This window comes from Leucoraja erinacea, chromosome 2 (assembly GCF_028641065.1).
Source record: "Leucoraja erinacea ecotype New England chromosome 2, Leri_hhj_1, whole genome shotgun sequence".
NCBI classification, from domain to species: domain Eukaryota; kingdom Metazoa; phylum Chordata; class Chondrichthyes; order Rajiformes; family Rajidae; genus Leucoraja; species Leucoraja erinaceus.
Window position 1 is genome coordinate 128,190,105 of NC_073378.1, and position 27,593 is coordinate 128,217,697.

A 27,593-nucleotide genomic window follows, 5' to 3' on the forward strand; every position below is an offset into this window, starting at 1 on the left:
CTCATTCACTCAGCATCCATAGCTTGGTGGGGAAGAGGATTCCAAAGGTTCATGGTCAACTGAGAGGAGAAATTCATTCTCATCCTCGTCCTATCTTCAAACAATTCACCCTGGATCTAGATTTTCACTCCTGGGGAAACATCTGCATAAGGTCCACCCAATTAAAGTTTAAAAGATAAATAATGCTTCAAAATTGCATGCTACAGAACAAACAGAACCAGCAATCCCTGCACATTAACACTATCCTACACCCACTAGGGATTTTTTTTTTTTACATTTACCAAGCCAATTAACGTACAAACCTGTAGGTATTTGGAGTGTGGGAGGAAACTGAAGATCTCGGAGAAAACCCACGCAGGTCACGGGGAGATCGTACAAACTCCGTACATGCAGCACACGTGGTCGGGATCGAACCCAGGTCTCCGGCGCTGCATTCACTGTAAGGCAGCAACTCTACCGCTGCACCACCATGATCCTCTCCAACCATGTCCCCACTCTGGATCATGAAGTCAATTCATAGAACCATAGAAAATAGGTGGAGGAGTAGGCCATCCAGTTACAATCGAGCCATTCACAGTGTACAGACACATGATAAGGGAATAACGTTTAGTGCAAGGCCTTTACAGGCTTTACCTTGCACTAAACGTGTTTCCTTTATCATGGGATATGGAGAAAAAGGAGGAATGGGGTACTGATTCTGGATGATCAGCCATGATTATATTGAATGACGGTGCTGGCTCGAAGGGCCGAATGTCCTACTTGTGCACCTATTTTCTATGTTTCTATATTACTAAGGTGCCAAGATGGTGGACAGAAGGTGTGGATACACACGTCCAACCAGAAGTTTGCTGCTTGCAAAAATGCACGAAGATAAACAGAAAGCAATATTGAGTTTATCTTTACTGCTTTTACTAATGCAACCAAAATTGGGCTGAAAAGCTCATCCAGGTCTCTGGGTTGGCCTGAGGCAATCCTGATCAGTGGTGCTTGCTTCAGGGGGAAATTAACTCATAGCATGACACATGGAAAGAAACAGTTAATTCCACAAATTTGATTGATAAGGAAATGTTTCAAGATAATTTTTAGCATGTTTTGAACTGAATGTGCCACTGTCTGTTAATGTGGGCCTAACAGAAATTGGGATGAATGTTTGCAACTTTGGTCCTTGGAAATCAATTCGCAGTTCAATATGCTCGAAGTAGCTAATAACGTGTGATCTGAAGTAAAATAAACATCTGCTGGAGAGACTCAACGGGCCAGGTAGCATCTGTGGAGGGGAGGCGGCGGTAGGCGGCGCGGCTCTGGCCAGCAGCGGCCTCTGCAGCCTGTCCGCGTTTTTATTATTTTTTGTCTGTGTTTTTATGTAGTTTTTGTTATTTTATGTTGGGGTGTGTGTGTGGGGGGATGGGGATGGGGTGGGAAACTTTTGAATCTATCCCTGCACTGGAGACCCGACCTTTTCTCGTCGGGTCTCAGGTGTCGTTGAGGCCGCAACGAGGAGCGGCCTCCAACGGGAAGAAGCCGGGGACTCTGGTGCCGACTCACCGTTGCCGTCGCGGAGCTGGCCGAGACCGGAGCGGGTGGAGCGGTGGAGGAGCGCTGCTGCCGCTGCTGCTGCTGCTGCCGATGCGAAGGCTGCTACTGCGGGTCTGCGGACGGCGGCACCGGGAGCCCGCGGATCCCTGGAGGGAGACCGCTTTTCGGGGCTCCTGCAACGGCGAATTCTCCCGCCCGTGTTGCGGGGTTGAAGAGCTCCTGGAGCGGGGCCTGACACCACTGCCCCGCGCGGCTGGAATGGCCGCGGGACTTTGCGAGCGCACACCGGGGGCTCCAACACCAAGACCCGGTGTGCGACCTCGCACCACCTGGCGTGGCTTCAATGGCCGCGGGACAATCGCCATCGCCAGCCGGGGGGGACTCTGACATCGGGGGGGGGGGAGAGTGCAGTGGAGAGATAAGTTTTTTTGGCCTTCCATCACAGCTATGTGATGGATGTTTATGTAAAATGTAATTATGTTGTGTCTGGGGTCTATTTGTGTGTAATGTATGGCTGCAGAAACGGCATTTTGTTTGGACCTCCAGGGGTCCAAATGACAATTAAATTGACTCTTGATTAAATTGACTCTCTTGAATGTCATTGGGTCAAAGTTCAAGGGTCTTTTTTGAGGCTCCTGACCCAAAATCATTGTCTGTCTATTTCCCTCCACCGATGCTGCTTGACCCAATGAGTTCCTGCAGCAGTTTGATTCCAGCATCTGCAGTCTTTTCTGTCTCTGTGATTTGAAGCTTAGCAGGGGATGTTCTTTTTTGAGTTAAAATTATTCTCTGTACTTTTAATTTATACTAGACTAAGTTGGACCCGTTGGGTCCCATGTTCACATGGGAGGGCTGGTCCCCCAACGCAATATTCCACCTCTCCACCAATTCCAATATTGGTGGCCGGGGGGTGGGGGGGGGGGGGATTTCTAAGCTGCTAGTATGGGTGTTGTTGGCTAAAGGGACTGGTTTCAAGAGGGCTAGTATGGACGATGTGGACGAATGGATTCTTGGGCTGGCAGCTCAGTCACTCACAGCTAGTGGGCTGGCAGTTGACTCATGGCTATTCCTTGAAATTCCATTCCAAGCAGGGTGCAAGGCCACCAAATTCAAATGTAGTTTCATTTCCACTTCAAGCAGGGTGCAAGGCCACCAAATTCAAGTGCAGGGTGCAAGGCGTCATACCATTTTATGCAGGGTGCAAGGCCACCAAATTCAAATGCAGTTTCATACCATTTCAAGCAGGGCGCAAGGCCACCAAATTCAAATGCAATTTCATACCATTTCAAGCAGGGTGCAAGGCCACTAAATTCAAATGCAGTTTCATACCATTTGAAGCAGGGTAAAACCACCAGAAAAACCTCCTGACAACCACCAGAAAAACCACATAAAAACCACACTCACAGTTCAGTAGACGTTCAGTATGTTCAGGTGATTCACAGCTCAGACTGAGAGTCGTGACCCCCCCCTCCCCATCTAGCAGAGACTGAGCCATGTCCACACTTCTGGGCCCTGATGAGCGGAGTAGGACTTACTCAAAGATGACCAGAAATTACAGCCGTAAGTGGTAGCATTTTTTCTAAAATCAATATACAGCGAAAAAAGGAAGTGGTCAAGATTAGACTTTTAATTATATAGATAACTACACTAAGTGGGCCCCGTTGGGTCCCATGTTCACATGGGAGGGCTGGTCCCCCAACGCAATATTCCACATCTCCACCAATTCCAAGATTGTTGGCCAGTGTGGGGGGGAGCAAAGGAACATTGTGGGCCAAATGGATTCTTGGGCTGGCAGCTCAATCACTCAGTCACTCAGGCCTAGCTGGTTAGTAACTCAGGCCTAACTGGTCAGTAACTCAGGCGTGGCAGCCTGGCAGCTCAGAAACTGCCAGAAATTCTGCCGAAAACAGATGAGAGACTGTGAGAGAGAAGGTAGAGCTGGTGGACAATCAATTTTTCATCGTTTTTTACGTTTGCAAAAGGCACAGTTGCAAAAGGCACAGTTTAAAAACACATAAAGGGCACCCACAGGTCAGTGTTCTGTAGATTTCCAGCTCAGACTGAGTCGTGACCCTCCCCCCTCTCCTCCCCTTCCCCCCTCCCCCTCCCCCCCCCCTCCCCCTCCCCCCCCCCCCCCCCCCCCCCCCCCCCCCCTCCCCCCCCCTCCCCTCCCCCTCCCCATCCCCATCTTGAAGAGACTGAGCCACGGCCACACTTCCGGGTTTTATAGCTCCTCCCCTCCCACCGGAAGGGGCGTGGCCTTCATGGCATGATTGACAGGAGAGAGAATCTCAACCTTTTTTAGTTGATAAGTCTTTTAGTTTTCATCGATGGGAAAAATCCTCTGGCCCTGACAGCTGGAGGGAGACTCTAAGGTGGCCAAAAATCACAGCCGTAAGTGGTCGCGTTTTTTCTAAAATCAATATACAGTGCAAACTGGAAGTGGTCAAGTTTAGACTTTTAATTATATAGATGCAACTTACCACAGCATTCCAAGTACAGGGCGGCATGGTGGTGCAGCGGTAGAATTGCTGACTTACAGCGCTTCCAGCGCCGGAGACCTGGGTTCGATCCCGACTACGGGTGGTGGCAGTACGGAGTTTGTACGACCTCCCTGTGACCTACGTGGGTTTCCTCCGAGACCTTCGGTTTCCTCCCACACTCCAAAGACGTAGAGGTATGTAGGTAAATTGGCTTAGTATATGTAAAAATTGTCCCTAGTGTGTGTAGGATAGTGTTAATATGCGGGGATCGCTGGTCGGCACGGACTAGGTGTGCCGAAGTTTCCCCCTCTGTTTCCTCACTGTATCTCTAAACTAAACTAAACTAAATCGAAGCTTCTGTGAAGGCCAATCTCTGCAGTTCACAGATCTCTTGGTTAGTAACCTGATGGCTGCTGTTTATCACAGGAGGTGGCCCACACCTGATTGCTGGCAGGTGAGTATCCTCCGCAGTTCAATGTTCTATTATCTCCCCTACCTTAGGTGGTGCACCAGTAGAACTACTGCCTCGCTGCACCAGAGACCAGGGTTCGATCCTGAATACGGGTGCTTGTCCGTACGGAGTTTGTCCATTCTCCCCGTGACTTGCGTGGGTTTTCTCCAAGATGTTCGATTTCATCCCACACTCCAAAGATGAAAAAGGTTTGTAGGTTAATTGGCTTGGTATAAATGTAAATTGGCCTTAGGATAGTGTTAGAATGCGGGGATCGGCAGTCAGCACGGACTTCGTGGGCCGAAGGGCCTGTTTCCGCACTGTATCTCTAAACAAAACTAAACCTGCTTACTGGCGCTTCCCCTTCCCACTCCCATAAAGTTACCTTGAAACAACCACTTTCTCAGCGCTGAGTCATTTCCCACGGCTAGCACACTAATCCCTTGCTGTTCCAAATGCAATAAGTAACAAGGACAGGTCAGGTTCTATGGTATTTAAAGGGGAGTAAACTAAAATAACAACTCCTCAAAGCATGTTCTCATTTTGTTTTTGGTGACTTCTCTTTTGACATAGCACGCATGTAGCCTACCAAATATGGGGGGGAAATTCATAGGCATTAGTTTTTTTCACATTGCAAGTAAACCTTGCTCCCTGACTTTAAACCCCCTAAACCTGAACACTTATCCAAGAGATATACACAAAAATTCTGGAGAAACTCAGCGGATCGGGCTGCAACTCTGGAGAAAAGGAAATGGTGACTTTTCGGTCGAGTTTGATGAAGGATTTCAACACTAAACGTCACCTTTTCTCCAGCGATGCTGCCTGACCCGCTGAGTTACGCCAGCATTTTGAGTCTCTCTTCGGTGTAAACCAGCATCTGCAGTTCCTCCCTACACACTTATCCATGAGGACAGAGAAGCAGAGTAATCCAGTGGAGCTGCTGCCTCAGAGCTCTGGGTACATTGGCCGGTTAGCTCAGTTGGTTAGAGCGTGGTGCTAATAACGCCAAGGTCGCGGGTTCGATCCCCGTACGGGCCAACTTTCTTTAATGCATTTCGTTGTCTCTGTACTGTACACTGACAATGACAATTAAAATTGAATCTGAATCTGGGTTCAGCCGTGACCATGGGAGCTGGCAATGTGGGGTTTGTATGTTTGCTGTGTGACGACGTGGTTTCCCTCTTGGTGTTGCGGTTTATTCCTACGTCCGAAAGATGTGTGGTTTGGAAGATTAACTGGACTATTGTAGATTGACCCTGGCGTGCAGGTGATTGGTAGAATCTTAGTTGAGTTAGTTGGAGTGTGGGGAGAATAAAATAGGGTTAGTGTCAACTTGAAGTACAGAGCTTGAGGTTCAAAAGGCCTGCTTCCATGCTGTATAACTCTGGTTCAACTTAAACTTGCAACACCTGCATAGTACAGCTTCCTCTTGCAGGCTTCATTGTATTCATAGAGGGGTACAGTGTGGAAACCCACACCGGCCAACAATGTCTCAGCTACCCTAGTCCCACTTGCCTGCACTAGGCCCATAACCATCCAAACCTCTCCTATCCATGTACCTCTCCAACTTTTTCTTAAACGATGGGATAGTCCCAGCCTCAACTACCTCCTCTGGCAGCAGTCTGAAGAAGGGTTTCGGCCCGAAACGTCGCCTATTTCCTTCGCTCCATAGATGCTGCTGCATCCGCTGAGTTTCTCCAGCAATTTTGTGTACCTTCGATCTTCCAGCATCTGCAGTTCCTTCTTGAATACCTCCTCTGGCAGCTTGTTCCACAAACCCACCACCCTTTGTGTGGAAAATGCTACCCCTTGGATTGCTATTCAATCTTTTCCCCTTCACCTTGCACCTATGCCCTCTGGCCCTCGATTCCCTAGTGAAGGTTAAGACCCAATATCAGAGTGTGTTGGAAAGAACTGCAGTTGTGTAGGCAAGAACTGCAGATGCTGGTATAAATCGAAGGTAGACACAAAATGCTGGAGTAACTCAACGGGACAGGCAGCATCCCTGGAGAGAAGGAATGGCTGACGTTTCGGGTCGAGACTGTGGAATGGTCTTTATCAGAGGTTCTAATATCAGAGGTTCTTTGTACACCACCTCTTGAGTGTGTGGTGGTGGTGGATGGGTCGGGTGGTAAGGATGGGATGGCACACCCCTGGTGCTAAAACGCATCGATCGACTTATTGTGAGCAATGCCACAGGAGATACATTTGTAATCTAATAAAAATGTCTAGCTCACATTTCCTGCCCTTCACACTTCACTTCATATTTAATCCCTCGGTAATCCTCATCAAATGATTTATGTCACATTTGCAGCTGATTGGCTTGCGTCCAAATTTACTCCAGATTTTTGGCATCTATATGAATTTTACCAGAAGAATTGCTCGGCAGATGTGAATTAGGGGGAAATAGTCTGCATGAAACAATGCTGTTGGTGTTTTGAGGCTGTTCTCCTGCTTACTCATCCTTTCCCTCGTGTTTCTGTGTGGGCGTGACCGTGCAAACAACGTAATGGTTAACGGTGCCAAGCGTTGGTTCAGCGTGTTGGTGTGCTCCAGGTTCCTTGGGAAGCTAGATGATGGAACATTTTCCCGGATTGGCTAATGTTTTTGTGACGAAGGTCCGCACACAGTGAGCAACGCCAGACCATCAACTGAGGAACAACGTGGGTGATGGCCATAGATTCAAATCCAAATGGCGGCACGGTGGCACAGCGGTAGAATTGCTGCCTTACAGCACTTGCAGCTCGGTGCCGACTAAGGGTACTGTCTTTGCACGTTCTCCCCGTGACCGCGTGGGTTTTCTCTGAGATCTTCGGTTTCCTCTCACACTCCAAAGACGTGCAGGTTTGTAGGTTAATTGGCTTGGTCCAAGTGTAAATTGTCCCTCGTGTGTGTAGGGTAGTGTTAAATTGTGGGGATCGCTGTTTGGCACAGGACCCGGTGGGCCGATGGGCATGTTTCCACGCTGTATCTCTAAAACTTAAACACTTAAAATGCAGTTAATTAACGTTTTGTCTTCCAATCATCAGGAGTAGCATGGTCAAGAATTTGTGTTGATTTTTACTGATTAATTTTGTAACACCTGGAGCAATAGAAGCACCTTGTAATCCATGAACATGCTGAGGCCCATCACGCCTGAATTTGACACTCTGCAGGTCAGTCTGGTTCTGCTAAACCCTGGTTAAACTATACATTTGTGAAACCTTCGAAATTTTCTTTTCCAAGTCAGGACAGCATCATTAGCCCTCGTTTTCAGTTGCCTGCTTTTGGTATCTTATGATTTCAGGTGTCAAACGAAATAATCTTTAAAAAGGAAGGCACGTTAGCACAGGGGTGGAGTTGATGCCTTACAGTGCTAACAGCGGCAGATAGCCGGGTTCAATCCCAACCATGGGTGCTGTCTGTATGGAGTTTAACCATATAACCATATAACAATTACAGCACGGAAACAGGCCATCTCGACCTTTCTAGTCCGTGCCGAACACATAATCTCCCCTAGTCCCATATACCTGCGCTCTGACCATAACCCTCCATTCCCTTCCCATCCATATAACTATCCAATTTATTTTTAAATGATAAAAAACGAACCTGCCTCCACCACCTTCACTGGAAGCTCATTCCACACAGCCACCACTCTCTGAGTAAAGAAGTTCCCCCTCATGTTACCCCTAAACTTCAGTCCCTTAATTCTCAAGTCATGTCCCCTTGTTTGAATCTTCCCTACTCTCAGTGGGAAAAGCTTTTCCACGTCAACTCTGTGGTTGACGTTTGTAACTCTGAGTTTGTAAGTCCTCCCCAGTTTCCTCCCACGCTCCAAAGACGTACAGGCTTCTAGGTTAATTGGCGATATAAATGTAAATTGTTCTTAGTGTATGTGCGATAATGTTAGTGTGCGGGCATCGCTAGTCGGCGCGGACTCGGTGGGCCACAGGGCCTGCTGTTGCAATGAATTCCATAGATTAATGAAATTCCTCCTCATCTTTCTATATCAATTTCTTTAAGCTGTGGAATTCATTGCTACAGAAGGCTGTGGAGGCCAAGTCAATGGATATTTTTAAGGCGGAGATTGAGAGATTCTTGATTAGTAATGGTGCCAGGGTTTTTTTGTAACTGATTTAGTTCTTAGGGCAAAGGGAATCAAGGGATATGGGGAAAAAGCAGGAATGGGATACAGATTTTGGATGATCAGCCACGATCATATTGAATGGTGGGGTTGGCTCAAAAGACAGAGTGGCCTACTCCTGTACTTATTTTTTTTTAATGTTTCTAAAGGCACATCCTTTGATTCTGAGGCGATAGTCATGTTTCCTGCCAGAACCAAAGATTCAAAGATATGCAGGTGTGAAAATATATTTCTGGTTAATGGCATAAGAACTGGAATGGACACAGTGGGCCCAATATGTCAGAAGGAACTGCAGATGCTGGTACATACTGAAGATAGACACAAAGTGCTGGAATAACTCAGTGGGTCAGGCAGCATCACTGGAGAAACAGTACGGGTCCCATTCTTTTTCTCCAGAGATGCTACCTGACCCGCTGAGTTACTCCAGCACTCTGTATCTGTCAACCAATGGTCTCATAGAAACATAGAAACATAGAAATTAGGTGCAGGAGTAGGCCATTCGGCCCTTCGAGCCTGCACCGCCATTCCATATGATCATGGCTGATCATCCAACTCAGTATCCCGTACCTGCCTTCTCTCCATACCCTCTGATCCCCTTAGCCACAAGGGCCACATCTAACTCCCTCTTAAATATAGCCAATGAACTGGCCTCAACTACCCCCTGTGGCAGAGAGTTCCAGAGATACACCACTCTCTGTGTGAAAAAAGTTCTTCTCATCTCGGTTTTAAAGGATTTCCCCCTTATCCTTAAGCTGTGACCCCTTGTCCTGGACTTCCCCAACATCGGGAACAATCTTCCTGCATCTAGCCTGTCCAACCCCTTAAGAATTTTGTAAGTTTCTATAAGATCCCCTCTCAATCTCCTAAATTCTAGAGAGTATAAACCAAGTCTATCCAGTCTTTCTTCATAAGACAGTCCTGACATCCCAGGAATCAGTCTGGTGAACTGTCTCTGCACTCCTTATTCAGTATTCAGTATTTACTTTAATGACATTTTAACTGAGTACTTACATACACAGATGAAATGAAAAATTTGTTTCTCAATCAGTTCCCGTCAGTGCAGTTAATAAAAACAGAATAAATACATATAGCTTAAAAATTATAATTACCATAATCTAAAATAGGCCTATTCGTTGAAATAAAAACAGACATTCAGACCGAACAGTGACTTTGCTTTGACAGGTGCCTAGCTGTCAAAGTATGGGCGAGGTTAGATGTGTTGGTGTATGATGTATAGGGAGGGGACACAGTCCGTTAACCAGTCTTATTGCCTGTGGGAAGAAGCTGTGTAGCATCCTGCTGGTTTTGCAGCTGATGCTCCTGAAACTCTTCCCAGATGACAGAATGGAGAAGATGTGGTGTGATGGATGATAGAGGTCCTTAATAATGGAGATGGCTCTGCTGATGCTCCGCTTCTGATAGATCTCCAACAGGAAAGGGAGTGGGGCACCAATGATCCTGCTGGCGGTCTTCACTACCCTGTTACGTTGGTTTTGCTCATAGGCTTTGCAGCTCCCAAACCAGGAAGTGATGCCGTAGGTCAATGTACTCTCTATGGTGCCTCATTATAAGTGTATAAACTCTCGATATGCATCATTATAAGTGTAATAAATTTGGTGGTGAATTCACACCAGTAGCCCTCTCATCCTTCATTATGCTGTCTCACAGCTGTGAGACAATTCATGCGCTGGTGAAGATAGTTTGGTGAGCAGCTTTTAGAGTATTGTGTTCAGTTCTGGGCACCATGTTATAGGAAAGATATTGTCAAGCTTGAAAGGGTTCAGAGAAGATTTACGAGGATGTTGCCAGGACTTGGAGCGCAGGACGATGAGGGGTGATCTTACAGAAGTGTATAAGATCATGAGAGGAGTAGATCAGGTAGATGCACAGAGTCTCTTGCCCAGAGTGGGGGAATCGATGACCAGAGGACATAGATTCAAGGTCAAGGGGAAAAGATTTAATAGGAATCTGAGGGGTAACTTTTTTAAACAAAGGGTGATGGTTGGATGGAACAAGCTGCCAGAGGAGGTAGTTGAGGTGTGGAGGGATATGGGCCAAACGTGGGCAGGTGGGACTAGTGTAGCTGGGACATGTTGGCCAGTGTGGGGAAATTGGGCCGAAGGGCCTGTTTCCACACTGTATACTCCATGACTCTATGCTCTAATATGTCCTATCAACGCTGCTCAGTGGCCAGGACATGGGTCTATTTGGGTCCAATGGCAAAAGCACCGATCATGGACTTGCTCTGCTCTGGAAGTTGTTGTGTTTCTTTGATGTTGTTACTTACACTTTCATTCTGGCCATGAAGTTATAAGGTCATAAGGTCATAAGGGATAGGAATAGAATTAGGCCATTTGGCCCATCAAATCTACACCATTCAATCAAGGCTGATTTATCTCTCTCTCTTAACCCCTCTCCTGCCTTCTCCCCATAACCCCTGACACCCGCACTAATCAAAAAATCTATCTCTACCTTAAAAATATCCACTGACTTGGCCTCCACGGCCTTCTGTAGCAAAGGTTCTCGTTTATAAGTGGAGGATTTACCGGAGGAATGAGGCACTGGAGAAACATCAAACTGTCACATCCGTGTGGAAATGGAAATCATTTTATAACACTTCATTTCTATTGCAGTCCAAATAGCATTATTGGTAGAATCAGTGGCAGAACTGGGGTGGGAGATTGCAACCTTCACGTGGTCCACCCTGTTTCAACTAATGCAATCAACCTGACGGGCACAAACAAGATCAAATAGACCAAGTTGACCTAAAACTTTAGGCTGTGAACGCGATATGCAAGAAGAAGAAGTGGCAGAACTGTCCCAGTTCCACCACTTTGCTCCTTCCAAGGAGGAAGGAAAGCTTTCAACAACACCATCGAATAAATGCAGTGATAAGTGGAGAGAACTGGCAAGGAACAAGCCAGGCTTCCAGACATCCTTTCAACCTCACGCCATCCCCGGTGGCCGACATAAATAAGTAGCGAACACTTTTATTGAAGATTAAAGAGTTTCTGAGCAAAGATCAGAGGAATTAAACTGATAGATAAAAGTAGCTAATGCAGAGGAATGGCATGTTACCATTGTTCTTCACATCCTTTCCAAGGGATTAAATTGATAAATTATTTGATTCATCTATAAGAGATGAATATTTATTATTCCCATTATGCGAGTACGTTGCACATTTGGCAGAAAATCTAAATGCACTTTGGCTGCTGAGACAGAAAATGCCTTCGGAAGTTACTTATTAACTTTCTAGTGTGCCTGCTGATCACCTCTTATATTCATTAAATTGTTTAATGGCATGTACTGGCAAAGTTAGAACTTGCAGCACACTTAATCATTAATAGTTTTCTTTGGACTGAAGCACTGATATGAAGCAGAGGACATTCAGTGGGAAGCCCCTCCACAAACTCACAACTGATTAAACTGAAGTTATCAAAGCAATGGGAAAAGTTTGTGCGGCGTGGGCCAGCCATTACCAGGCATCATTCCTTCATCCGCTAAAATACAGCTAGCAATTATTTTGAAAAGATTACAATATAAAAACAGGGACGCAATGCTGAGGCATCATAAGGCACTGGTCAGACTGCATTTGGAGTATTGTGAGCAGTTTTGGGCCCCATATCTGAGGAAGGATGTGCTGGCGTTGGAGAGGTCCCCGAGGATGTCTACGAGATTAATCCCAGGAATGAGTGGGTGAACATATGATGAGTTTTTAATGGCACTGGGCCTGTACTCACTGGAGTTTTGGAGAATGAGAGGGGGGACCTCATTGAAATGTACCCAATAGTGAACGGCCTGCATAGAGTGGACGTGGAGAGGATGTTTCCACGAGTGGGAGAGTCTAGGACCAGAGATCGTAGCCTCAGAATAAAAGGACGTGCCTTTAGAAAGAAGATGAGGAGGAATTTCTTTAGTCAGAGGTGGTGAATCTGTGGAATTCATTGCCACAGATGGTTGTAGAAACTGTGAATGGATATTTTTAAAGTGGAGATTGACAAATTCTTGATTAGTATGGGTGACAGGGGTTATGGGGAGTAGGCAGGAGAATTGGGGAAAGATAGATCAGCTGTGCTCGAATGGCGGAGTGGACTTGATAGGCTGAATGAACCAATTCTGCACCTATGACAATGGACATGAACTTATGGGCATTCAGCTTCGGTATCATAGCAATCGAAATAATCTCCAGCGCAGGTATAATCATATCTCGGAGAGATGCAAGGCACTGCAGATGCTGGTACCTTGAACAAAAAGAACAAACTGCTGAAGGAATTCAGCAGGCCAGGCAGCATCAGTGGAGGGAAATGGATAGCAACATTTGGGGTTGGGCAACTTCTTCATATAATTCTTCTTTTACAATCATACCTCGTTGTTTCCATTATAATGTCATTGGACTTCCTTTAAATGGCCGTTCCACCCAATCCAACTGAATGGCTATATCCCTGAAATGAATGCACAGTTGTAGACGCTGCTTCACTCAAGGCTTCTGTTTTCTCATTTGTTCAGATGCAGTGTGTATAGGAAGGAACTGCAGATGCTGGTTTAAACCAACAATAAACACAAAATGCTGGAGTAACTCAGCAGGACAGGCGGCATCTCTGGAGAGAAGGAATGGGCGACGTTTTGGGTCGACACCTTTCTTCAGACTGAAGAAGGGTCTTGAGCCAAAACGTCACCCATTCCTTCCCTCCATAGATGTTGCCTGTCCCGCTGAGTTACTCCAGCATTTTGTGTCTATGTTTCGATTCAGTGTCCCCTCCCCTTCAGTACAACTGCAAGGTGACCATTCTTTGGGGATGTTAGTGGTGAGAGGTGATTTCATTCTGACTGAGCTAGATCCTATCCTTACCTTAAGGGCCTGTCCCACTTAGGTGATTTTTCAGCGGACTGCCAGCGACTGTCAAGTTGCCGGCAGTCGCCTGAAAAACCGGCAACTGTAACGGCGACAGTCAAGTGGAACACACACACACACAAACACATCGCTTCCTTCACCAGCCTGTTATGCAGGCGGGGGACAGGGCAAGCGGGGGCGAGCGCTGTCTAAAAAATTCACACGGTGCAAAGCCAAGGTGAAACAGACACACAAAGATGGAAAAGCAAGTGTATGGTAAATCCTAAAGCACAGGGGGTAAATCCTTTAAATGGGGGGAGGGGGGGAGGTGTTGGAGAAGGGGGGGAGAAGGAGTGGAGACATCTTTTAAGAAGCCAGAGATACACTGTGAAGCTCGGCGGACATTTAACATTACCGGTTGGTTATCCTTGGTTCTGAAAACTACTGCTAACCTTTTATTTTTTTCCCAATGAGCCAATGAAATTCTCCAGTCAGCACCGGCTACAACCTACAAGAACCTACGAGAACCTTCGACCTACTGGCAACCCACTAGGACCCCCTGGCGACCCACCTACGGCACGAGAATTCTCGCTACTCGCCGTGGCGGCTTCATTCTAGTCGCCGCTAATTTTTCAACATGTTGAAAAATTCACGGCGACCATAATGAGGCCGCGACTAGTTCCCAGAATGCGGGAACTCCTCACGACCATGAAGGCGACTCCCCGTCAACCACCCGCGAACATGTGGCGACTGCATAATCTCCTGCAGTCGCCTAAAAAGTCGATTAAGTGGTACAGGCCAATTACAATCCCAAAGCTAACGTTTCAGCAAGATTCAAGGCTGAAAAGGGTTTCCATCCACCTGTGTCCCTCTCTAGTTTAGATGCACTGAGGCAGCAGCATCTAGTTCTTTCGTAGCTCAGCATAAAATTAGGCGGCTTTGCCAACATGTAGTGAAACGTGGACTTAGGCATGGATTGCTAATTGGTAAATAACGATCGTACCGTGTAGGTGCATGGTGATCTCCCAGGCCTCCCAGGAGGTGGAGCCTTGAGGGTCAGAGCCTCGGGGGTTGGAGCCGGAGCTGGAGACTCATGTGACGGCAAACCTCGTGAGTCGGCAGAGCCCGCAGCCGAGGGAGCCTGGGTCAACGGAGCCCATGGATGGGGACTGTGCTGGCTCCATGGAGGCGCCAGGAGGGGACCCGGCTGCTATCATGGAGGAGGTGGGGGTCAGCGGTCATTGAGGGCCACCGGTCGTTGTGGGCACCGGTGATCGAAGACGGGCCACGTGCGAGTCGGGGGCCACGTGGGAGCTGGGGGATGCACCGCCGGGAACAAAGGAGGGCTCGGCGTAGGTGGGGGACCGCCGTGAGAGAGAGAGAGAGGGGGACAACAAAGGAGTGCCCGGCGTGGGTGAGGGAGAGGGGGAGAACAAGGGTAGACCTGTCACGGGATACTTTGTAACTTTGTCAATGCCCTTTATGTGGCGACTATTGCATACCTTGGGTACATAAGCGAAGAATGCAACTGAGACGTCACATGTGACAATAATGTCATCAATTCAATTCAACAGTCCTGAATTTATCAATGCCATATCAATTTTCTGTTCAATATCGACCCCCTACTATCACCATTCTGGGGATCCCTATTGACCCCTACCAGAGTCTGAAGAAGGGTTTCTGCCCAAAACGTTGCCTATTTCCTTCGCTCTATAGATGCTGCCGCACCTGCTGAGTTTCTCCAGCACTTTTGTCTACCTTCGATTTTCCAGCATCTGCAGTTCCTTCTTAAACACAGATGGTTTTGAGGACCAGAGGACAGACTCAACAGAGTCGGCAGACTGTATAAAGAGAATGTGCGATTTTTTTTGTGTGTGCGAACAATGCCTATCCTCTGCAACTCACTGGGCGATGAAATGAATCAAAAGGGAATTGAAGAGAAACTGAGAAAGAATAAGTGGAGAAATGGACGAAGTGGCTGTAATTTTTTTTACCTGAAACCGCGTGGGAGTAAATTCTGCACAAGGTCTGCAGCAGTTGAAGAAGGTGTCGCCCCACCACCATCTCAGGGGCATCTTTAGACAGACAATACATACATGGTGGCCTGAGGTGAATTGCGCCTTTACCACAGCTATTGCAATTGAATTGGAGCTTGTGCCTGAGAGGTTCACACCTTATCTAATACCTACAGCCCCATGTCTCCCACATGGATTGGATCTTGGATAATTGTTTATCCACAACATATCAATTACCAAGAATAATTATCACGGTATTACTGCAATCACTTGAAAAAAATATTGGAATGAATAAACTTTTAAATGGATACACGGCGCAAATATGTTAAAAATACTTAAATGGAATGTCGAACAAGTGCAGTCCTGAGTGCTTTTCTTGCAATTGTATTAGTGCCCACATTTCAAAAATCTGTCTGTATCTTTGACAGAAGATCCGCCCAGACTTCCTCTCTGCGGTTTCGGAAGAATACGGATTTATTTGTTTTTATCGCCAGATAAACATCAGTTTAAAAGTCTGTAAACCGTGGCCACAAGATTCAAGAACAGCTTCTTCTCGACAGCTATCAGGCTCTTCAACACTGCAAAGCACCAACCCATGAACTGTCTACGGGCATCATTTAAAACAATCTCGAGAAAGCCGGCTGAGGAAGCGACAATGGAACTGTTTTACATTCCTTTTTCCCGGAGAATATTTCAAAAAATTAACAAAGTGGACAAATTAAATTGAACCAAAACACTGTGTGCAGAAAGTGATATGTGAAGCGCTTGTGACAGTTTGATGGACTACGTTAATGGCAACATAATCTATCAGAATGACACAAGTAAAGTGTCAAGGCACAATTCCTATCTTTTAAACAGAAAATGCAACACTTTGCACATGCAGAAAATTAAGAGTCCATTTTTCTTGCTGGTCCAATTGTACTGTAAAGTCCAATACGTTACATGTTATTTATTGCAAATGGGAAAAAAACTTCTCAATTTATTATTCAGCAAAATTTAATTTTGAAAGGAATTTAGACTGCTTTGTTAAAGAGTATTCATTTGAAAAATTATTTACTAAACTGTGGTGTATCTCACAAGTTCACGAGTTCTAGTAGTAGAATTAGGCCATTCGGCCCATCGAGTCTAATCTGCCACCTACAGTAATCCCATTTTCCTGCCTTCTCCCCATAACCCTTGACACCCGTTCTAATCAAGAATTTGTCTATCTCTGCCTTAAAAATATCTACTGACTTGGCTTCCACAGCTTTCTGTGGCAATGTTTCGCAGATTAACTACCCTCTGACTAAAGAAGTTCCTCCTCACCTCCTTTCTAAAAGAACGCCCTTTAGTTCTGAAGCTATGAACCCTGGTCCAAGACTCTCCCACCAGTGGTAACATCCTTTCCACATCCACTCTATCTATGCCTTTCATTATTCTGTAAGTTTCAATGGGGTCCCCCCTCAACCTCATTGAGCACAGGCCCAGTGCTGTCAATCACTGATCATATGCTAACCCACTAATTCCTGGAATCATTCTGGCAATTCTCCTCTGGACCCTCTCCAGACCCAACACATCCTCTCTCAGATATGGGACATAGATTGAGTATGTACACTAGAACTTCATCAATCCATATTTCCTTGCCTCCACTGGTTATATATTGTTCATGGGACAATGTGTGCTAATATGGGGCAAAATGAAATATGAAATATGTGTAGTTCCTGTAACCTTGCACTTCTCACTGTGAAAGTATGCACAATATTAATAAAATCATGTTTTGTGTCACACAATAAATTCTATGTATATTATATTAATAATTACATTGAAATCATATTTTGACCATGATGCTTTTAAAAACGGGCGCAAAGTAATGTTCTCAAAATATTTTCACTGCTCTCTCAGCTTCTGAAGTTTCTATTCTTAAATTATGGTTAAAAATAATCAGAACATTTAATATTGCAAAGTGTATCATGGCCTGGACCTTGTGAGGAAATGGAATATGCTTGGACAAGCACTTCTAGACTGATAGCCTGCAAAAAGATGGATTGAAACCCTGGAAGAATGATTCATCTTAATAGCTTTTTTCTTTGGCCAAAGACATTTCTTCTGTCCTGAAAACCTATGCAAGTCTACAATTTCATAAAATGCCAACAGCACCTTTGGAATTTCCCAAATAAATGCAGCGGATTCGTGTAGACACAGATATCTTGAAATTGTGGAACTGCTTATAAAGGTTGCAGCGAATTTGCAGCGAATTGTTGGCGCAGCCCAGACCTCCCTTCTGTTGACTCCATTTATACCTCACGCTGCCTCGGCGAGTCCAGCAGTATAATCAAGGACGAGTCGCACCCTGACCACTCCCTCTTCTCCCCTCTCCCATCGGGCAAAAGGTATAGAAGTGAGAAAACGCTCATCTCCAGGTTCAGGGACAGTTTCTTCCCAGCTGTTATCAGGCAACTGAATCATCCTACCACAAACAGAGAGCAGTGCGGAACTACTATCTACCTCTTTGATGACAGACTATCCTTCATCGGACTCTGCTGGCTTTGCCTTGTGCTAAACGTTATTCCCTTATCATGTATCTATTCACTGTAAATGGATTGATTGTACAAATGTATTGTCTTTCTGCTGATTGGTTAGCACACAACAAAAGCTTTTCACTGTACCTCGGTACACATGACAATAAACTAAACTCAACTAAAAAACTAAACTAAAAATCAGTGTGGGAGCATGAAGTGACAGAGATGCCCTGGCTATGGGTATGGGGTATCCTCCTACACATTGTACTGCACAATGGATCGGACAGAGGCAGCACTCACCCATTCATTTCAATGAAGGACATTTTCTGTGATGGGTTTTGTAAGCACAAGTTGACGAGTGCTTTAAAATAAATAATTTTAAATCATTTTAAACGTGATCATTTTACAGTATTTTAACAATGTGTATACTTTTAATGGTAAAGATTTTAAATTATTCTATTAACAAAATTTGAAATATTTCTTCTGAGTTTAGTTTAGTTTAGTTTAGAGATACAGCACGGAAATAGGCCCTTTTGCCCACCGAGTTCACGATCCCTGTATAGTAACGCTATCCTACACATGCTAGGGATAATTTACAATTCACTGAAGCCAAATTAACCCTCAAATCTGTACATCTTTGGAGCGTGGTAGGAAACCGCGGAGCACCCGGAGAAAACCCACGTGGTCACGGGGAGAACGTACAAACTCTGACACCTACAGACAGCACCATTGTCAGGATATCGTCAGGATAGTTTGTTTCAGTTTTGTTTATTGTCACGTGAACTGAGATACTGTGAAAAGCTTTTGTTGTGTGCCAACCAGTCAGCAGAAAGACAAATCATGATTGCATTGAACCCGGGTCTCTGGCACTGAAAGGCAGCAACTCCACTGTTGCACTACTTGTAATTGTACTAAGAGTGGTTAATAGTTTAGTTTAGTTTACTTTAGAGATGAACCAGCACGGAAACAGGCCCTTCGGCCCACCGGGTCTGCATCCCCGCATATTAACACTATCCTACACATACAAGGGACATAGAAACATAGAAAATAGGTGCAGGAGTAGGCCATTCGGCCCTTCGAGCCTGCACCGCCATTCAATATGATCATGGCTGATCATCCAACTCAGCATTGCATCCCTGCCTTCTCTCCATACCCCCCTGATCCCTTTAGCCACAAGGGCCACATCTAACTCCCTCTTAAATATAGCCAATGAACTGGCCTCAACTACCTTCTGTGGCAGAGTATTCCACAGATTCACCACTCTCTGTGTAAAAAATGATTTTCTCATCTCGGTCCTAAAATCTTCCCTCTTATCCTTAAACTGTGACCCCTAGTTCTGGACTTCCCCAACATCGGGAATAATCTTCCTGCATCTAGCCTGTCCAACCCCTTAAGAATTTTGTAAGTTTCTATAAGATCAGTCTTCTGAATTCCAACGTGTACAAGCCGAGTCTATCGTCTTTCCTCATATGAAAGTCCTGCCATCCCAGGAATCAGTCTGGTGAACCCTCTCTGTACTCCCTCTATGGCAAGAATGTCTTTCCTCAGATTAGGAGACCAAAACTGTACGCAATACTCCAGGTGTGGTCTCACCAAGACCCTGTACAACTGCAGTAGAACCTCCCTGCTCCTATACTCAAATCCTTTTGCTATGAATGCTAACATACCATTTGCTTTCTTCACTGCCTGCTGCACCTGCATGCCTACTTTCAATGACTGGTGTACCATGACACCCAGGTCTCGTTGCATCTCCCCTTTTCCTAATCAGCCACCATTCAGATAATTGGACAATTTTTTGACAATTGGACAAACAGGGACACTTTTTACATTTACACCACGCCAATTCACCGACATTTACACCAAGCTAATTCACCACTTTGGAGCGTGGGAGGAAACCGAAGATCTCGGAGAAAACCCATGCGGAGAAAACTCACAGGGAGAAACGTTCAAACTCAGTACAGACAACCCCCATAGTCGGGATCGAACCCGGGTCTCTGGCGCTGCCCAAACCCCCCCGAAATATTCCTATCATGTGTGCATCTACCACCTCTCCTGGCAGAGTATTCCAGGCTTCTACCACTCTCTGTGTAAATAAAAACGACCTCAAACAATATTCTTTAAACCTTTCCCCTCTGACCTATGCTTCTAATATCTAACATTTTCGCCCTGGGAAAAGTCTCTGATTATCTACCTTATCTATGCCTTTGATAATTTTACGCACTTCCATCAGGTCTTCATACAGCCTCTGATGCTAGGAAAACAATCCTAGTTATACAACCTGTCCTTGTACCTAATACTCTCTAATCCAGGCACCAACCTGGTGAAAATCTTCTGCACCCTCTCCAAAGCTACATAACAAGCAGTAAGGGTTCTAGTACTATGGTACAATACTGGTCGCATGATTCCAATCAGTGAAAGAACTCAAACATCACCCTCTACCTGCACCATCGAGAGCATCCTTACCAACTGTATCACAGTATGGTATGGCAACTGCTCTGTCTCCGACTGGAAGGCATTGCAGAGGGTGGTGAAAATTGCCCAACGCATCACCGGTTCCTCGCTCCCCTCCATTGAGTCTGTCCAAAGCAAACGTTGTCTGCGGAGGGCGCTCAGCATCGCCAAGGACTGCTCTCACCCCAACCATGGACTGTTTACCCTCCTACAATCCGGGAGGTGCTACAGGTCTCTCCGTTGCCGAACCAGCAGGTCCAGGAGCAGCTTCATCCCTGCGGCTGTCACTCTACTCAACAACGTACCTCGGTGACTGCCAATCACCATCCCCCCCGGACACTTATTATTATTTATTCAAATCATTGCTATGTCGCTCTTCCATGGAGATGCTAAATGCATTTTGTTGTTTCTGTACTGTACACTGACAATGACAATTAAAATTGAATCTGAATCTGAATCTGAATCTGAATCTGAATCTGAATCTGAATCTGAATCTGAATCTACCTCCTATCACCAAGCAAATTTTGGAACCAACTTACTTTGGATCTCCTGGTCTCTTACCTTTTGGACCTGCTTCCCTTGTGGGACTTGGTCAAAGGCCCTCCTGAAATCCATGCAGATGACTTCAATCACACTGTCCCCATCAATTTGTTTTATTAGTTTAGCGTACAGATACAGCACGGAAACAGGCCCGCCCGCCTGCCCACCCACTGAGTCCACACCGACCAGCGATCCCCGCATATTAACTCTACCCCACACGTGCAAGGGATAATTTACACATACACCAAGCCAATTAAACAACATACGTCTTTGGAGTGTGGGAGAAAAGTGAAGATCTCTCGGAGAAAACCCACCCGGTCATGGGGAGAACGTACAAACTCAGTACAGAGAGCACCCACAGTCAGGATCGAGCTCAGGTCTCCGGCCCTGCAAGCACTGTAAGGCAGCAACTACCGCTGTGCCCTATGTAAAAAAAATCAATCACATTGACTGGACTTAATCCAGCCCTAATCCAATCTAATCCCACCTTCCACATCTTGATCTGCAAACTCTCAAATCTATGGATCAGTTTTTCTTGGATGTCCAGGGCCCAATGCTCCTTCACACTTCCCGGTATCTGCCTCGGCAATGCCCAGCAGCATAATCAAGGATGAGTCACACCCTGGCCACTCCCTCTTCTTCCCTCTCCCATCGAGCAAAAGGGATAGAAGTGTGAAAATGCAAACTTTCAGATTCAGGGATAGTTTCTTCTCAGCTGTTATCAGGCAACTGAACCATCCTACCACAACTAGAGAGCAGTGCTGAACTACCTTATTGGTAACCCTTGGACTATCTTTAATCAGTCTTTACTGGCTTTACCTTGCAGTAAACGTTATTCCTTTATCATGTGTCTATACACTGTAAATTGATCGATTGTAATCATGTATTGTTGTTCCACTGGCTGGTTACCATGCAACATAAGCTTTTCACTCTATCTCGATTTGTGTGACAATAACCTAAACTGAACTATCTGCCCAATTTATTGTGTTTCTAGTTGTAGCTCTTGAAAGCATAACATCACACTTTAAATTAAACTTATTTAACCCGAATGATCAGACCATATATAATCCTCTCACGATGTAGATACTACTTCCTCCCTGTCAACCAATTCACATTTTCTTTCATCCTAATATTTCTTTATGGTGCACAGTACGCTTAACTCGTTACTACTTGCTATAAATTCTCAGAACTAAATACTGAACCCTGCTGGTAACAGCTTCCCGTCGCAAAAATGTCCATGAATCATTTTCCTCTACTTTCTGCCACAGAGGCAATTTTGGATCCAATTTGCCATTCTCCAAATGGAAGCCATCATCTACAGTTACAGAGATAGGTTGAATAAGTTAGGTCTTTATTCTCTGGAGCGCAGAAGGTTAAGGGGGGGACTTGATAGAGGTCTTTAAAATGATGAGAGGGATAGACAGAGTTGATGTGGACAAGCTTTTCCCTTTGAGAATAGGGAAGATTCAAACAAGAGGACATGACTTCAGAATTAAGGGACAGAAGTTTAGGGGTAATATGAGGGGGAACTTCTTTACTCAGAGAGTGGTGGCGGTGTGGAATGAGCTTCCAGTGGAAGTGGTGTCGGCAGGTTCATTGGTATCATTTAAAAATAAATTGGATAGGCATATGGATGAGAAGGGAATGGAGGGTTATGGTATGAGTGCAGGCAGGTGGGACTAAGGGAAAAAAAAATTTGTTCGGCACGGACTTGTAGGGCCGAGATTGCCTGTTTCCATGCTGAAATTGTTATATGGTTATATGGTTATATGGTTAATCTATCTATCTATCTATCTATCTATCTATCTATCTATCTATCTATCTATCTATCTATCTATCTATCTATCTATCTATCTATCTATCTATCTATCTATCTATCTATCTATCTCTAAAACTGATCTTGTTATCTTCCGGTTTGGCGATCTTTCTATTTGCGCAAAAACGGTTTGCGATAGCGCTACGATTTTCCGCCAGTTCATTCACGGTTCTCCTGTGCTGCGATTGCACAAAGTTTCATTCTGATCGGTTGAATGTCGTAAAAGTTAGTGAGGTATAAAAACCTTAAAATCCGCGGGTGCGCAGATCGATCACTTCTCCTACTAGTCAGCACCGCGCGGATAAGTCTCTTCCCCTGTCAATCCCTGGAACGGTCCGCTCCATCCTGCACCATTGCGTCTTTACTGGAGCTGAGGGTGGCCGGCGGAGGTTTCCGGAGCAGCCCAGCCCCACCCCAAGCAGCAGCCCCGCCCCAAGCAGCAAGCAGCAGCACTGCCCCAAGCAGCAGCACTGCCCCAAGCAACCCAGCCCCAAGCAGCAGCACTGCCCCAAAGCAACCCAGCCCCAAGCAGCAGCACTGCCCCAAGCAACCCAGCCCCAAGCAGCAGCACTGCCCCAAGCAACCCAGCCCCAAGCAGCAGCACTGCCCCAAGCAACCCAGCCCCAAGCAGCAGCACTGCCCCAAGCAACCCAGCCCCAAGCAGCAGCACTGCCCCAAGCATCAGCTCAGCGTCGGAGACCCAGCCCTGCCCAGCCCGGAGTCGGAGATGTCGCTGATGTCACCAAACGGAAAGCAGAGACTCTGATCCCGGCAGAGGAGAATGACCAGCGACCAGCACCTGCTGTGAGTCCCTATTCCAGCCACTACCCCTCTGGCCTCCCCTCACTGGCTCATCTATATTAATGAAGATTCTTTGTTGTGCCTCAGAATAGATTCCACAAATTCACCCACCCACTGAAATGAAACTAACCGACCTACAATTACTTGGTTTATCTTTTCCTCCCTTTTTAAACAACGGTGTAATATAAATATTAACAGTGTAATAATCTCGCAGACAATTTGTGATTTTATCACTTCCGGCTGTCAGCTGTCCAAAGTCTCCAACCTTATCGTTCCCCAGCCCTGCACGGCCTGGTTTTACCTTCTCCCCAAAATCCATAAGCACAACTGCCCTGGCAGACCCATTGTTTCTGCCTGCCCCTGTCCCACTGAAATCATTTCCACGTACCTCGACTCCATCCTACCCCCCCGGTCCAATCCCTCCCGACCTATGTCCAAGTTTATTTTATGTTTTTAAACCAGTCTGAAGAACAACACCATTTCCTTCTCTCCAGAGTTGCTGGTTGTCCCACTGAGTTAGTCCAGTGTCTATCTTCCGTGTAATATTAGGAGATGTCCAGTTCTCTGGCACCACTCCATAGCCAGGTATAATGGTCCATGCAAGTGTGCATTCATCACAGCTTATTCTGCCCATTGCGTGGAAGATTACAATGAACGCAACCTTGTAATTATTGCACCATAACCATCCAGGATGGGACTGCCAGTGCATATTAGCGTTACTTAAACCAAGATCAAAAACCTTCACAGAGCACACACAGAAAGATGATAGAAATGAAAAAGCTCTTCCGTAGGAATGCTAATGGTGGGTTGGAATAATTTTTTCTTGAAACCCAGTGGCAGTCTCAAGGTAACCTGAGAGAATTTTCACCAAGTAATAAAAGCTATGGAAACCCAGGCGATTGTATATTATTCCTTAAATACAAAGAAATTCTCTTTGAAAATGCTCTCAGATCCGTAGAACATCAGACAGTAATCCTGAACTATTGTATTTTTTAAATTAATATCGGAGACTGCCAAAGGCTTCCTGGTTACAAATGATTTAGTTTGGTTTAGAGACACAGCGCGGAATCAGGCCGCTCGGCCCACCGAGTCCGCACTGACCAGTGATCCCCGCACATTAACACTACCCCACACACATTAGGGACAATTTACACTTACACTAAACCAATTAATCTACAAACCTGTACGTCTTTGGCGTGTGGGAGGAAACCGAAGATCTCGGAGAAAATCCCACGCAGTCACGTGGAGAACGTACAAACTCCGTACAGACAGCACCGGTAATCAGGATCAAACCCGGGTCTCTGGTGCTGCATGCGATGTAAAGCTGCAACTCTACCGCTGCGCCACCGTGCCGCCCTGATAGATTATTTTATTTAGTGACAAAATGCTCTAAAGGTGCACGATACTGTATGATAAGTTTAAAGTGCTGTAAATGTCCAGGGTATTGATTTTACACAGGGAATGGTGGGTGCCTGGGATGTGGTGCCAGAGGTGGTGGTGAAGACAGATAAGATGGTGGCATTCAAGAGTCATTTGGTGGCATTTATTTATTTATCTATTTATTTATTTATTTGATTAATTCTTTATTTCGAACAGAATAAAAGAATAAAAAGCAAGTGTGAAACAGCATACAAAAAACAAAACAAGAATGTGTCATAAACAATATCTATAAATAAATGAAATCGTATGTGTCCGAAAAGGAGCAGGAAGAAGCCAAAGCTTATAAACTCCCACCCCTTATTCAACTGCTTATAATTATCTTATACAAATTTAGCAGCTATATGTACACCATATGTACACCAGCAGCTACATCTACACCAAATTATTTACATTTATACACTAATCAAATATTTACAAAGCCATACAAAAAAGAGAGAAAAAAGAAAAGAAAAAACCCTCATATACTCTACAGTATCTTAGTCATATATACAACCCATCACTCTATAATCACCCTTCCCAATACAATCAGTATAACAAATATCCCACTCACAATCACCTATCCTCATCCCAATATCCTTTTAAAAAAGTGTTTTTGTACATCTTTTTAAACTGAATTATGTTTGGGCTAAGTTTTATCTCCTGTTCCAGACCATTCCACAAATTCACACCACAGATTGCTACAGATTAATTTAAGATTAAAAAAATGAAATGAAATGAAATGATTCAATTTATTGTCATTGTCAGTGTACAGTACAGAGACAACGAAATGCATTTTTTAGCATCTCCCTTGAAAGGGAGACACAGGGCGTCGCGGTGTGCCCGCGCCTGCCGCCGTAATTACATTCCATTACAGGCAAAGGTGGGTGAAGTGTCTTGCCCAAGGACACAACGACAGTATGCACTCCAAGCGGGATTTGAACCGGCTACCTTCCGGTCGCCAGCCGAACTCTTAGCCCATTGTGCTATCTGACGCCCTTAACACATGGTTATGTAGGGAATAGAGGTCCCTGCAGTTCGCATACCATCCGAACAGATCCACGGACGATGCGGTCTCCCAGGTCTTGCACACCGCTCTCTCCCATCTGGACAGCCAGAAGGGGGGCTACGTGAGGATGCTGTTCATAGACTACAGTTCAGCCTTCAACACGATAGTCCCCACCAGACTGGCCGGGAAGCTAATGGAATTGGGGCTCAACACCTCCCTGTGTGCCTGGGTCCTGGACTTTCTCACCGCCAGGCCACAGGTAGTCTAGATGGGAGGGAATACATCGAAGTCCCTCACCCTGAGCACAGGATCGCCCCAGGGTTGCATCCTCAGCCCCCTATTGTACTCCCTGTACACACATCACTGTGTGGCTAGGTTCAGCTCCAACTCAATAATTAAGTTTGCTGATGACACTGTGGTGGTGGGCCTGATCTCAGACAACGATGAGAAGGCCTACCGGGAGGAGGTGGCTGATCTAGCACTCTGGTGCCAGGATAACAGCCTCCTCTTGAACATCAAAAAAACGAAGGAGCTGATCATGGACTTTAGGAGGGCACATCATCCGAGGACGTACACTCCATTGAGGATAAATGGGGATCCTGTGGATAGGGTGAACTGTTTTAAATATCTGGGAGTCCACATCTCTGAGGATATGACATGGGCATCACACGCCTCAGCACTCGTGAGTAAGGCAAGGCAGCGCCTTTACCACCTCAGGCAATTGAGGAAATTCAGAGTGTCTCCGAGGATCCTCCAGTGCTTCTACTCAGCGGCGGTGGAAAGCATCTTGTCCGGGAATATTACCATCTGGTTTGGGAATTGCTCTGCCAAGGACAAGAAGGCTCTGCAGAGAGTAGTGCGTTCGGCCGAACGCACTGGGAACTTCACTTGCCCCCCTGCAGGAACTATACATCAGGAGGTGCAACTCCAGAGCCAACAAAATCATGAGAGACCTCTTCCACCCCTGCAACGGACTGTTCCAGCCGCTACGGTCAGGCAAACGCCTCCGTTGCCATGCGGTGAGAATCGAGAGGTTGAGAAGGAGTTTCTTCCCAGGGGCCATTCGGACTGTAAACCGACTAACCAGGGACTAACTCTACTGAACGTTTTTCCTTCCATTATTTATTATTGTAAAAGAATATGTGTGTTATGATTGTGTTTATAGTTTGTTTGGTTGTTTGGTTATTTTTCTTTTGCACAAAAGTCCGCGAGCATTGCCACTTTCATTTCACTGCACATCTCGTATGTGTATGTGACAAATAAACTTGACTTGACTACAGTACATGGTTCACGTGCAGGCAGAGGATTTGGCATCAGTTTTGGCACAGACCTTGTGTGCTGAAGGACTTGTCTCCATGCCTTATGGGGCTGTTCCACTTGACGATTTTTTATGCAACTGCCGGTGACTGTCATAGTCATAGCAGGTCTCCGAAAAACCGGCGACATCCGACGTCATCCTGGCGGCCACCTACGACAGCACCTACGTCTGGAGAAATCAAGCTACGCTCATTGGCGTCAAACCCACTGTCACCAAAATGTTTTTAACATGTTGAAAATTTAGCAGTGACCGGAAAGACGCTACGACATTTTGGGCGACTGAGGAGACTACTCACGGCGACAACT

General features: G+C 45.8%; 1 non-coding gene across 1 annotated transcript; it reads left to right on the forward strand.

Moving 5' to 3' along the window:
• Positions 1-5,434: 5,434 nt before the first annotated feature.
• trnai-aau (transfer RNA isoleucine (anticodon AAU)) lies at positions 5,435-5,508 on the forward strand. Its single transcript has one exon. It is a non-coding gene; the product is annotated as a tRNA-Ile (tRNA).
• Positions 5,509-27,593: the final 22,085 nt, after the last annotated feature.